The sequence below is a fragment of the Quercus robur genome, chromosome 9 (genome assembly GCF_932294415.1).
Source record: "Quercus robur chromosome 9, dhQueRobu3.1, whole genome shotgun sequence".
NCBI classification, from domain to species: Eukaryota; Viridiplantae; Streptophyta; class Magnoliopsida; order Fagales; family Fagaceae; genus Quercus; species Quercus robur.
In genome coordinates this window covers 3,447,276-3,459,630 of record NC_065542.1, presented here as the reverse complement: position 1 = coordinate 3,459,630, position 12,355 = coordinate 3,447,276, and the positions used below count along the sequence as shown (strand labels likewise).

The window sequence follows — 12,355 nt, the reverse complement described above, 5'->3', positions numbered from 1 at the left end:
CCTCTCCTTTGCTCAGTAACACTGACACTAACTTTACTAGCTGCTTACCGGACTCTATCCTCTGCTACATCCTCTCAATTCTACCAACTAGAGCTGCTGTATCAAAATCTTAGCTCTGTGGATTTAATGTCTAGAAACTGGACTCTTTGCTATGCCCTGTCCTTATGTAGAAGTCCTTGAGCACAAGCTCATTTTGTTTGCATCACAGGTAGTTCAAAATGAATTAACAAGAATCGTATGAATTTATGATTGCAATTGAGGACAAAACTCAGAAAGTTAATAATGCCACTAATTGTAATCAACAAATTAGGTGAAGATGGAAGAGGCAGGGACCATGAATTTAAGATTGCCATTGATGATTGAACACAAAGTTCAAAAAGTTAATGTGAATAATAGATAGTATTGATTCTATTGAATAGTAAGTATTACTTAATGGCCTTAGCCATGGGCTGCCATTATTTTGCAATTTTACGAATATCTTACACCTTATCATCCCATGTGATCCTTGTCCATAGGCATGGGGGAAACCTTAATAGTATTTGAATCTCATCTTAAAAAACATCTTTTTCCTTTGCATTTTGTTTGTTAGATTTTTTTCTTCTTTTGTTTGCCACTGTTCTTTTTTTTTTTTTCCCAAACATTCAGTAGCTTAACAGAATATACATAATGTCAAGTTCGAATGCAAAGGGTACTATAGCCAATCACATGCATTGCCTCCATCTGTAATATAATTACCATATTGATCTGTGATATTAATACTTTAAAACTAACTTTATAATTGCTCTTTAATTATGGAAGTTTTTGACAGATGACTATTGTTCTTTGGTTTTTTGATGTTCTTGAAATTTTCTAGGCCCATTTCGGATCATGACCAAGGCAAACCATTCATGCCTATTTTACATTTTCATCTTTATGGTATGCTCTTGTTTTTGATCTGTCCATTACAACTAATTTCATTCAGCCTTACTTGATTCAAGCATGGACGAAGAGAAATCAGGGCGATTTAGAGAACTTTAAGTACTTCTCGTTGTCTTTTGTCTCTATCTTATGGTCTATTTGGTCTTATAGGAACAAGGCAAGCGTGAAGAAAGAGCCTTTCTCTGCCACTAATGTGGCCATGTATTTTATAAGTTTGATTTTAATGTACAGGGTAATTATCAGTTCAAAAATCAAAGAAAAGCCATGACAGTAGCAGGATAAGCAAATCCAGTCCTTTAGAGAGGATTCCAACTGCAACCAATCCTGTCAGAGGAGAGCTACAAGGGTAGGGAATGGAAATAGTGGGGATTCAATTTCTTTTTAAAAAATAGAGAATGTTCATGTCCATGGCTGGTTTTGAGAAGTCAAGTGAGTGATTAGTGACCTGAGATTTTTTCATTGGAAGGAATTTTGTGAAAGTGACCCGGAAGGTTGATCAAATATTTTCTCTAGATCACTAGTAAGTCACCATCCTTCTTCTTGATTTGAGTTTTGTTGGTTGATGCATCATCGCTTTTCTTTTCCTATGGCATATACTTTATTGGCACTAATTCAAACTCTCATCTGGTTTGTTTCCTTAATCAAAAAACACAAAGCAATACTCCTAGCTAATTTAATATGCATATTAATGAATCATGAGGATTCGTTCAATTGGTAAAAGAATCATCCCTGTTTTTTTTTTTTTTTCAGACATTTAAGAGTTTAATAGGTTACGTCATATACGTGTATCTGATGTCAAGTTTTGATGGAAATGGGTGCTGCCACATGTAAGTGCCCTGTTAATTTGTAATATAGATGGTTAAAAACTCCTTTTATGCAGGATTTATCTCTTTAATTATATCGGTTTATACCATATGACGTTTGTGCTATGGCCTCTCTATGTTCTTGACTTTTGGTCTAGTGTGTATGTCAATATTTCCCAATAAAACGAAAAAAAAAAAAGTATTTTAAGATTCCATTTAGGAAGTCAAAACGAGCTGCATCAGTTAATAGGTACTTAAAGTTATCTTTACACTTTCACTTTGAAACAGGACCTGGTTAGAGAGCTATACTCTACACAAGTGGCTGTCAAATTTTAGCTATCCTTATCTCAAGGTGTGATAAGCTAAAATGGCCTCATATAACTCCTAAACATGGTGAGTGAAACTGTATCTTATAAGAATGAGGAAGAGGAAAACTTGGATAATTATTCCTGGAGTGTAGTCTTTGCTTGGGCTGTATGGTTTTGGTCAGATTAGACCCTAGGAACTTTGTGCATTTATCCTTGCTCTTTGAAGCAGTTGTTGACTTAGTGAACGGAGGATCTACATTTTCATAAGCAGGAATATGTGATGTTCTCAAGATTGTCATATCATAACTCTGTTGGCCTTGTGGTATAACCTCAACAAAGTGATGTTTGAGGGTTCAAAACAGGTGCTTATGAAGAGTAAATGCTCAGTAAAGCTTTGTTTTGCAGGTATGCGCAAGCCTATCATGCAGATTTGGATCAGAGTAACTGTAGGAGAGTACCGAGGCGAGTGTGCCCAGTTGTGGAGGGATAGCTGGTCTTGATGACAGTTAAGCGACACTGGCAGAGATGGTGCAGATGGAGTTGTTTTGCCTATATAATGTGCTGGCAGGAAAATTTTGAAGGCGTTGCAGTTCTGCCATATGCAGCCGAGCGGCAGCTAGATGCCTAGGTGTTTAGCTTTGCATCATTCATCTCTTATGAGTAACGTTAAAGAAATTTCCAATAGAAAGACTTGGCTCAAATAGGGTGTTGATTGTTGATCATAAAGTGTTTCAATTCAAAAGAATCTAGAAGAAAACTTCTGCAAGCATATTTTCTTTTTAACCACAGAAAGGAGTATCCCCCAACTGCATTTCTAATTTGCTATGCATGAAAGAAAGTGTATGAAACAGCATGACATTTCTTCTTCTTCTTTTTTCTTTCAATAAAATATATATATATATATATATATATATATTTAAGTTTTGGTTTAGTGTACTAATGTTAAGGTTTTAAGTTCCCTAACCCAGAGTAATATTAAAGAGTTGCAACACATATATCAGACAGTGGTAGAATATAGGACTTTTTAAACTTGGAAATCTGTACAGCTCTCACATTATTCCTAAATCATCATTTATTTGATAGTGAGATACAAATTATAGAGAAAATGAAGCATCTAAAAAAATGTTTTCCTTTAAATGTAGAGCTTAATTTTTACCATGTATGTTAGTAGCGAGTTTTAATATAATAATAATATATAAGACAATATGTAACCAGTTTTTAGGAGAATGCACTTGTATAAAACGGAGATAAAACTTCTTATTTGAAACATGAAAAATAATGTTGTATAATTTAGGGATGAACATAAAAAAATTATAACCCAAATATTGGATACAAAAATGTTGACATAACTATTATAAATTTTCATATCTTAGTGAATTCCACGATCGTGCAAATACAAATAAATATTTGGGTCACAATTGGACAAAAGTTATACGAAATAAAAAAATTGAATACCACCCACTAATTGATTCTCCAAACAAAAAAAGAAAAAGAAAAAGAAAACGGACTAATCAAAACACCAAAAGAAAAGATATTTGCATTAACATCAAAAAAATAACAACAATTTTTAAACAATAAAAATACATAAATCAATCTTTTTCTTCAAATATCGTTCAATCTTGAATTCCATAAACATATTAAGATGAAAAATATTAAAACAAATGAATGAATAAGGTTAGAGATTTATAGCAAAATATGTGTGTGTGTGGGAGAGAGAAAGAGAAAGAGAGGTACCTCTAGTAGTGGAGAACAAAAACAAAAATGCAATTGTGAAACAAATTTCTCATCGAAATTTCTAAGCTTGTTGCATATAAGAGGGATAAAAATAGAATATATTTATATATAAAATTATAGAGAGGAAGAGGGAAATGAAACTTATTAACTAAAAAAGAGGGGATGAGGAAGATGAAAGGTTGAGGAAGATGATGAAATATTATAGATGTGGATAATTGAAGTAAATGTAATTGTAATTGCTAAAATAATGATGTGATATAAAAGTAAAAACACTTCCTATCATTAACATCAAAAACTAAAAGTTAGGAAAAATATTATATACATTTTATTGTTATATGTGTACAATTTAATTTCATGTGTTGAAAAAGCAAAAAAATAAATTGACTTGTAGGCTTCTTTTCTAATTGTGATGTATTTAATTATGGTTCCAAAATAAAATTTAAAAAAAAATCTTAATAGACAATTAAATTGCACATATATTACTCAATTAAAGTATTTTTTCAACAAATTACTTTTTCGTAGAATAAAATACTTGAATAGTCTTTGGAAGGAGAATGATTAGGAAAATAAATAGGCAAATGACAAATTAAGAATTAGTGGTCATAAATAAGAATAAAAATGTGAACTTAAATACCATATTAAAGAAAAACATTTATTTCATTCAAAATTTTTAATTATATGTCACGTGTATAGTATCATGGCAAACATATTGACATGTACAAATAATTTTTTGACACTTAGCATTGTTTGTCCATATCATACCAATTAAATTTAGGAAGTTGTCATGTGTCATTGCCATATTCTTTGAAAATGAATAAATGTCATCGTAGCATGCATCTACCAGTTTTAAGATCCAACTTTTATAATTTACTAGAAAGTTGCCCATGCAATGCACGGATAATTTTGTGATATTTTATGTAAGACGATTTTGGAGAATGTTGTACATATATTATAAAGAAAAAGTAAACTAAATTAGAGTAAAGAAACACATACTTCTCAAGGTAAGATTATTTTATTTTTTTTTTTTTTTTAATCATCAAACCAAAAATAAATGCAAAAGAGTAATAGGACCATACAAATCAATTAATTTGTGCTATGTTCACATATTGCATACCATTAAATGAAAATATGCCCAACTCTTTCATCGTCATCCACTCATCGATAGTGAGACATTAAGACATGGTGTGGGCAAATGTGTATACATGTATCTTATAGATGATTTAAAATCATGGTAGAATATGGCTTTACATTGCGCATCAAATATTCTCTCTACTTATATATCCAAAACAAAAACTATCCAACCAAATTACACAAACGTAAATAATATTTAAGCCCCTAATTTAAATATATAAAAGAAAAAAAAAATACCCGTAGGAGTTTCGGCGGCTTGATAGTGGTAGGAGGCTAGTATGACAAAAGTGGCGGCCACTCAGATTCCTCTTTCTCTCTCTTACAAATGCTTTGTCAATCTCAGGTCTTTTGTTTTGGTAATAATGAAACAATGCGTTTCATTTAACAATCCACAACATTTTCATTTCTCTCTATCTCTCCCCATAGCTTTATTTGGTTAGTTATTACTATTAATTCTTAATTATTTATATATTTTTTGCTTTTGTTTTTAATACTAAAATGGGGAGTATGCTAAAATACATGAGGAAGAGAGAAAAGTGTAGTGTAAACTTAGACAATTAATAAAAGATTAATGAGATAATAGTAAAAATAAATTAATATGAACTTTTGGGTAACAGTAAAAAAAAACTTAATGAAAAGAGGTAAAAAATGGGTTAAATGCAAAATTAGGGCACCACATGGCAGAACTTTATACACTCCTACATGAGGTTTCTGCTTTTTTATATATAATAATATATTATAGATGGGTAAGTTTTACAGCTATTGGCAGCAAATAGTGCATCTCAAATTACAAAAAGAAAAGAAGAAAAGAAATATCCTACAAAATATTCTGCGGTGGAGACACGCTGTATGATATGTAATACTTACGTCGAGTCACATGGTACAAGCACATGTGAGACAGTTCATCAATAGAGTTTAATTAGATGATAAACTATAGGTTCATAATTTTAGTCTATTTATATTGTCCACGTGACCTAAAGAGGGAACAAAAACAAAAGAAAATATTAAATTCACATAAGAGGGCGTCCACTAGACACAATCACAACTTCATATGATTGCCTCATAAACAATATTTAATGAAACACGAAACAAACACAAAATGATCTTTGTTTTAAGAGAACACATATTTTGTTGTGAAAGTAAATCTTCCTTTTACATTATTTTGGATGAAGACATTGAGTTTCCTCATTTCCGACTATTTTGCTTCTTTTGCCTCCCTTTCTTAGGTTGTTTCTTCTTCTTCCCCACCCCTTCTAAATACTCTGATGGCAAGGCCAGGGTCTTAAGATTAAGGGAAACGTTTCATATGAAACTATATCTAAAGAGGCAAAACAAATTAATGATTGAAGATGTAAAATCTACGAATATAATATTCTTCAAACACAATTATCTATGGAAATTAAGAAATGACTCAAGGAACGATCCATAATTGCATTGTTAAAATGAACTATAACATAGCATTTAGTATATGGGTAGTTCCTTCGATTTTGGCTTGAAGCATTCAATTACATTTATGCGTCCCAATTTCAGTTTTAACCAACTACACTAAATGCCATATATCTACTAAATTTTATTTTGGGTCCTGTTTTGGTAGGTTAGACTCACTACTTATTATTCTCTTTTCTTTGCAGCCCTGAGGCAGAAGTTATCCAAAAAATTGTGCAAGAGATATCTAATAAATTGAATAAATTCATAGTAGATACAAATGGACTAGTTGGAATAAATTCCCGAGCTAAGAAGTTGAAGTCACTTTTAGCTATAGAGTCAAATGATGTTCGCATTATAGGAATTCCAGGTATGGGAGGAATGGGTAAAATAACTCTAGCAAGAGTTGTTTATGGTATGGTTTCCAATCAATTTGAAGCTTGTAGTTTTATTCAAAATGTTAGGGAGGAATCTGAGAGACACGGTTTACTTTGGTTACAACAAAAACTTTTGAAAGAGCTTTTGATGGGCAGAGATATGAATATACAAGATGTTTATCATGGAGTTCTCAAAATCAAGGAGAGTTTACGCTACAAAAAGATTCTTCTTGTTCTTGATGATGTAGATGAATTAAAGCAATTGGAGAAGTTAGCTAGGAAGAATGATTGGTTTGGTCGAGGTAGTAGAGTTATCATAACAACAAGAAATAGGAGTTTGTTGGTGGGACCTTAAGTAAATGAAATATATGAGATTGAAGCATTGAATAATAATGAAGCTCTTCAACTTTTTAGTTTGAAAACTTTTAAAAAAGATCAACTTGACGTTGATTATATGGGGCTATCCCAAGCTTTTGTAGATTATTCCCAAGGCCTTCCTTTAGCCCTTGAGATTTTGGGTTCCTCTTTATTTAAAAAAAGTAAAGATGTATGGGAAAGTGCATTAGACAGGCTAAAAGAGTATCCTGACAAAAATATTAGCAATGTGCTTAAAATGAGCTATGATGGACAAGAAGAAATAGAGAAGGAAATTTTCTTTTATATTGCATGTTTCTTTAATCATAAGAATCAAGAAACAATCATAGAAATATTAGATTGTCTTAAGCTTTACACCAAAATTGGATTCAGTGTTCTAATTGATAAATCTCTCATCAAAGTGTATAAAAAGCAATTGTGGATGCATGATTCATTACAAGAAATGGGTCAGGATATAGTTCGTCAAGAGTCCCCTAAAGCCCTTGGGAAGCGTAGCAAATTGTGGTTGTATGAAGATATTGACAATGTGCCGACAAATAACACTGTAAGTCGTTATTGAAAGAACCTGAGCATGTACCTCATTATATAATTCAACAACATAGTGTAACTTAGAGTTGTTATGGTAATCATACATTTTGTAATCCACTAATCCCTTTTGTTCATGATTATTAGGGAACAAAAAAAGTTCAAGGCATGGTCGTAGAGTTACCCTCTACAAAAGATGTGGATTGGGATCTTGAAGCCTTCTCAAAGATGACAAATCTAAAATTGCTCATAATTGATAGCGTTCACTTCAAGCACAGTCTCAAACATCTTCCTAACAACTTAAGATTCTTGATTGGAGAAAGTACCCTTCAAAATCTTTGCCATCAAGTTTTGAGTCAACTGAGCTTGTTAAACTTTGCATGAATTGCAACTACAACGAACGACTTTGGGAAGGAACAAAGGTAATTTAGGAACCCTTATACTTCTTCTTTTTGAAGTATCATTAAACTAAAATACTTTGTAGAAGTTAATTGTTTTGTCTTTTATTTTTTGGCTTTTGACAGTCTTTTGGGAGTTTGCAATTCATCAATTTGAACAAGTCTCAAAAACTTATTGAAACCCCAGACTTCAGCAAAGTCCCAGCTCTTGCAAAATTGGATCTTGAAGTATGTGCTGCTTTATTCTGCAATGTAAAGGAAATCATCATTCATGTCACCGTCCTATGTAATGCTTGTGTAGAAGCATCTTATTTCAATCCCACTTAAGAGTAACATCCTTTTCTCTACCTTTTGTTACTGGGTTTTATATAAATAAGATTAATGATTTAAAACTCTTTTAATATGAAGCGGCTGTTTAATTATATAAGTTTATACCATAAGACTTTTGTGCTTTTGCCCCTTGATGTACTAGAAAGTTTTTCCATCTTTTTAAAACTTTCATGAATCAAATTATTGACTGAAAGTTGTCCATACCCATTTCAGATTGTGACCAGGCAAAAGCTGAAATGAACCAAATGACCTATCTCTAACTTAATTGGGTTAGACCTTGTTAAAGAGACTCAACAAGAATTAGAATTGAAGGACAGCAATAGACATTAGAGAAACCTGACCATACAACAAACCTGATTATATATTACCAACCATAACATCTGAGGGAAATTTGTCTTAACAGTACTCAGACTTGAGAAGGCAAGCGACTATGTAGATTAGGTTGAAAAATGTAGAAGGTAGCCTGCTTAGGTAAGCCCTCCTGTTGTACTTTCTATCATTGTTGTATTATATCTATAAATTAAGTTTTCTCACATTCTCAAATGTATTAAATTTCACAATGGAATGATGCTACACTTTGATAATCATTGTCATTCATTTTTGAAAATTTTAAAATTTTTATATAATATTTGGGGTTTCCCTTAGATAAGTCAAAAGAATTTGCATCTTTTAATAGGTATTTAAAGATATCTTTACACTTTGTCTTTGGAAACAGGACTTGGTTAGGGAGCGATACTATCTTAAAGTTGCTGCTCAATTTTTAGCCACCCCTATCTCAAGGTGAGAAGCTACTGATAAGCTGATATGGCCTCAATGTAACACATAGTTGATATAAGGTCATAATTAAGCTATTATTGAAAGTAGGGGGAATTCAGGTAATGAATTCTCAAGGGAAGGTCATAGCTCTTAGATGGAGACATTTGTGATTCTATGGGGATTGAAGCTTCCTTTGAAGTTTATAATTTTTGTGCGGAAGTTTTGGCATGAAGACTCATTAACACATAATAGTGAAATGAAACATAGTGAGTGATAGTAAGTGTGTGTTATGCAATAAAAAAGAGGAAAACTAGGATTATTTATTCCTGAAGTGCACTCTTGCTTGGGCTGTATTGTTTGGATTAGATTTGAGCATGGAACTAAATTCATTTCTCCTTGCTCTTTGAAGCAGTGGTTGGCTCAATGGATTGAGGATCCAAAATTTTAAAAACAGGAATATTTGGTGTTCTCTAGATTGATGTTTAAGGGTGCAAAAAAATCGGCTTAAGAAGTTCTAATGCTTTGCTTTGCAGGTATGCACAAGTCTTTAATGCACAACAGCAAGATCAGAGTAACTGCAGGAAAGTACCAAGGCAAAAGTGTCCAAGTGTGGTAATTATTGTGGGACACTAGCAGAGATGGAGGGTGGTTTTGGTTATGTAACTAAATCCAGCGCTGGCAGTCTGTTATTGTTCTTCCATATGCAACCAAATGGCATGCAGCTAGATCAGATGCCCGGCTATACAGCTTGGTTTTTGCATACTTGTTTCAATAATTTGAGAAAGAAGATTCCTTGGCAACTTGCTATGCTGATTGAAGACCTCAATTGCATAAAATTTGGAGAACACTAGTGGTTATATATGTTGCGCATAAGAGAGTCACTGTAGATGTTGGGTCCCTGGCTACTCTTGCTTCAAAGTCTTATAAACATTTTTGGACTCTACTACTAGCCAACTCTTCTGACATTATTGTATCAGAAAACCAAACCCAAAAAGAAGAAGAGGAAGTTATCTTTACACCTTTTATGGACTAATTTATGCCTTTGGCATATGTCTGCATGCAATCATTAGAAGCAACAAATCCTTTTCCTCTGCAATTTATTAGTAAGATTTTTCTTTTCTTTCTTTTTTTCCTCCCGTCATCTTCTTTTCAGACATTTAGGAGTTTAGTAGAATGTATATAATGTCAAGTTTGAATGGAAATGGGTGCTATCACTTGATTTTCTCATCAGCTTGTATCATTAATAACATTGCTCTTTAATTATGCATGTTTTTACAATATGACTTTTGTGCTTTTGAAATGCTTTTAAGGCCTCTTTCTAACACTGATTTATTTGGTTTAAAAAGTATACTGGCTGTTGCATGCTAGGAATTGTAGAAACCAAGCGGGCAGGTCTGTTGTTGATCTTATTGACACAAGTTTAAGTGAGGACATTGAGCTTTGGAACCAGTTATGTAGGTTATAATTACCTTCTAAACTACTAAACTAATCAGACTTCATTAGCAGTACAAACTAATCAGACATTGCTACTAAACTACCAAACTACTAAACTTGGCTTTAACTACCTTCCAGCTATACTTAACAATCAAATACACAGTCAAGACTCCAATTTGATCAAATTTGTCTTTCTAACTTGCTATGCATGAAAGGAAAATGTTTGAAACAGCAGGACTGGCTATCGTCTATCACATGAAACTCTAGTGTAGTAAAGTTTTACCTAGAAAAAAAATGACTTTAAAAAGTAGCGCATGAGCAAATATGCTAAAAAGATGAAAGCTAAAAGCAGATCCAACATGCACTCAGCCAGTCAGCCATTGTATTATAGACTATAGTTCTCATTAACTAGTAGAATAGATTTGTTCTTTCTTTTCTGTTTATCAGTTTTCACTGATGGGAAGAAGTTCTCATCCTCCACTAATATTTTGGTTTGTTGTGGTAATACTAAGGTTTTAAGTTCTTTAATTCAAAGTCATACTCATATCACAGAGTTACAACACATTGCCAACTGGTAAGAGCTCACATTCCCAAATGATCCTTAAACAAAAACATTAACAACCTCTCATATAACACATAACTCAAATCTAGAAAAACACAATTAAGAACCACCAGGAATTCCCCAACACTGCAAAAGGGTATACTACTAGTGACAAAGACACGAACTTTAAACAACCAATAGCAAGTAATCAAGAAACTAATAAATGGGTAACCAAAGAAACACAATTTAAAGCAAGTAATCAAGAATTCTCTCAACAGCAAAAAAAAAAAAAAACCCACAAAATAGAGACCTAGTAGTTACCTCGACAAGGGAATCATCAATCGTTATCGTCTTGGAACTGTTCAGTGGCTTCCTCTTTGCCCCTCCATGGCGTCGATGACATCAACTTCTTCTTCTTCGCTGTTGTCATTTTCATTCAATTGCTGTTACAGAGAGAGGGGTAGTGTTGTCAGAAATTTGGAATACGTTATAGAAAGAGTTATTACTGTACAGTACATAAACCGGCCAAAATGGCCCATTAGCATTAATTTTTGAAATATTTAGCAACAGAGCACTGTTTCGAAAATAATTAAGGAAATACCACTTTTTCTGGTACTCGAGCTTGGTGAGCTCGAGTACCATGTTTTTTTAATCCACTGTCGCCCCATATTCAAGGAGCCCTATAGTGGCGTTTTTAAGCCCTATAGCGACGTTTTCGGGCCCTATAGCGGCGTTTTTAAGCCCCATACCAGGTTAGGGGCCCTATAGTGACGTTTTCGGGCCCTATAGCGGCGTTTTCCTGCAAAATTTTTTTTATAAGTCCCCATAACAGGTTAAGGGGCCCTATAGTGGCGTTTTTAAGCCCTATAGTGACGTTTTTGGGCCCTATAGCGGCGTTTTCCTGCAAAATTTTTTTATAAGTCCCCATAACAGGTTAAGGGGTCTTATAGTGGCGTTTTTAAGCCCTATAGTGACGTTTTCGGGCCCTATAGCGGCGTTTTTTTTTTTTGAGAAGATGTTTGACCAATGAAAAGATGGTACTCGAGCTCACCATACTCGAGTACCAGAAAAAGTGGTATTTCCCTAATTATTTCTGAAACAGTGCTCTGTTGCTAAATATTTCAAAAATTAATGCTAATGGGCCATTTTGGCCTACATAAACCTATTGTTAACGCTTCTATCACACAAGCTTTATGAAAACCAAAAAGTACATAATGGACTGAAGTGGACCCAATAGGACCAAAGTGGATAGAATATAGCGAACGATACAGAATAGAACCGAAGTGGACCGGCAAGTATA

The 12,355-nt window shown here is 33.3% G+C and overlaps 2 long non-coding RNA genes across 2 annotated transcripts; one reads left to right on the top strand and one right to left on the bottom strand.

Annotated features, from left to right (window-relative positions):
* Window positions 1-5,882: 5,882 nt before the first annotated feature.
* On the bottom strand, window positions 5,883-11,565 carry LOC126700455 (uncharacterized). The gene is made up of 2 exons (XR_007647158.1): window positions 11,377-11,565; window positions 5,883-6,212 (listed from the first exon to the last, which is right to left on the bottom strand). It is a non-coding gene; the product is annotated as an uncharacterized LOC126700455 (long non-coding RNA).
* Window positions 8,236-9,695, top strand: LOC126700480 (uncharacterized). Its single transcript, XR_007647194.1, has 3 exons — window positions 8,236-8,323; window positions 9,040-9,104; window positions 9,614-9,695. It is a non-coding gene; the product is annotated as an uncharacterized LOC126700480 (long non-coding RNA).
* Window positions 11,566-12,355: the final 790 nt, after the last annotated feature.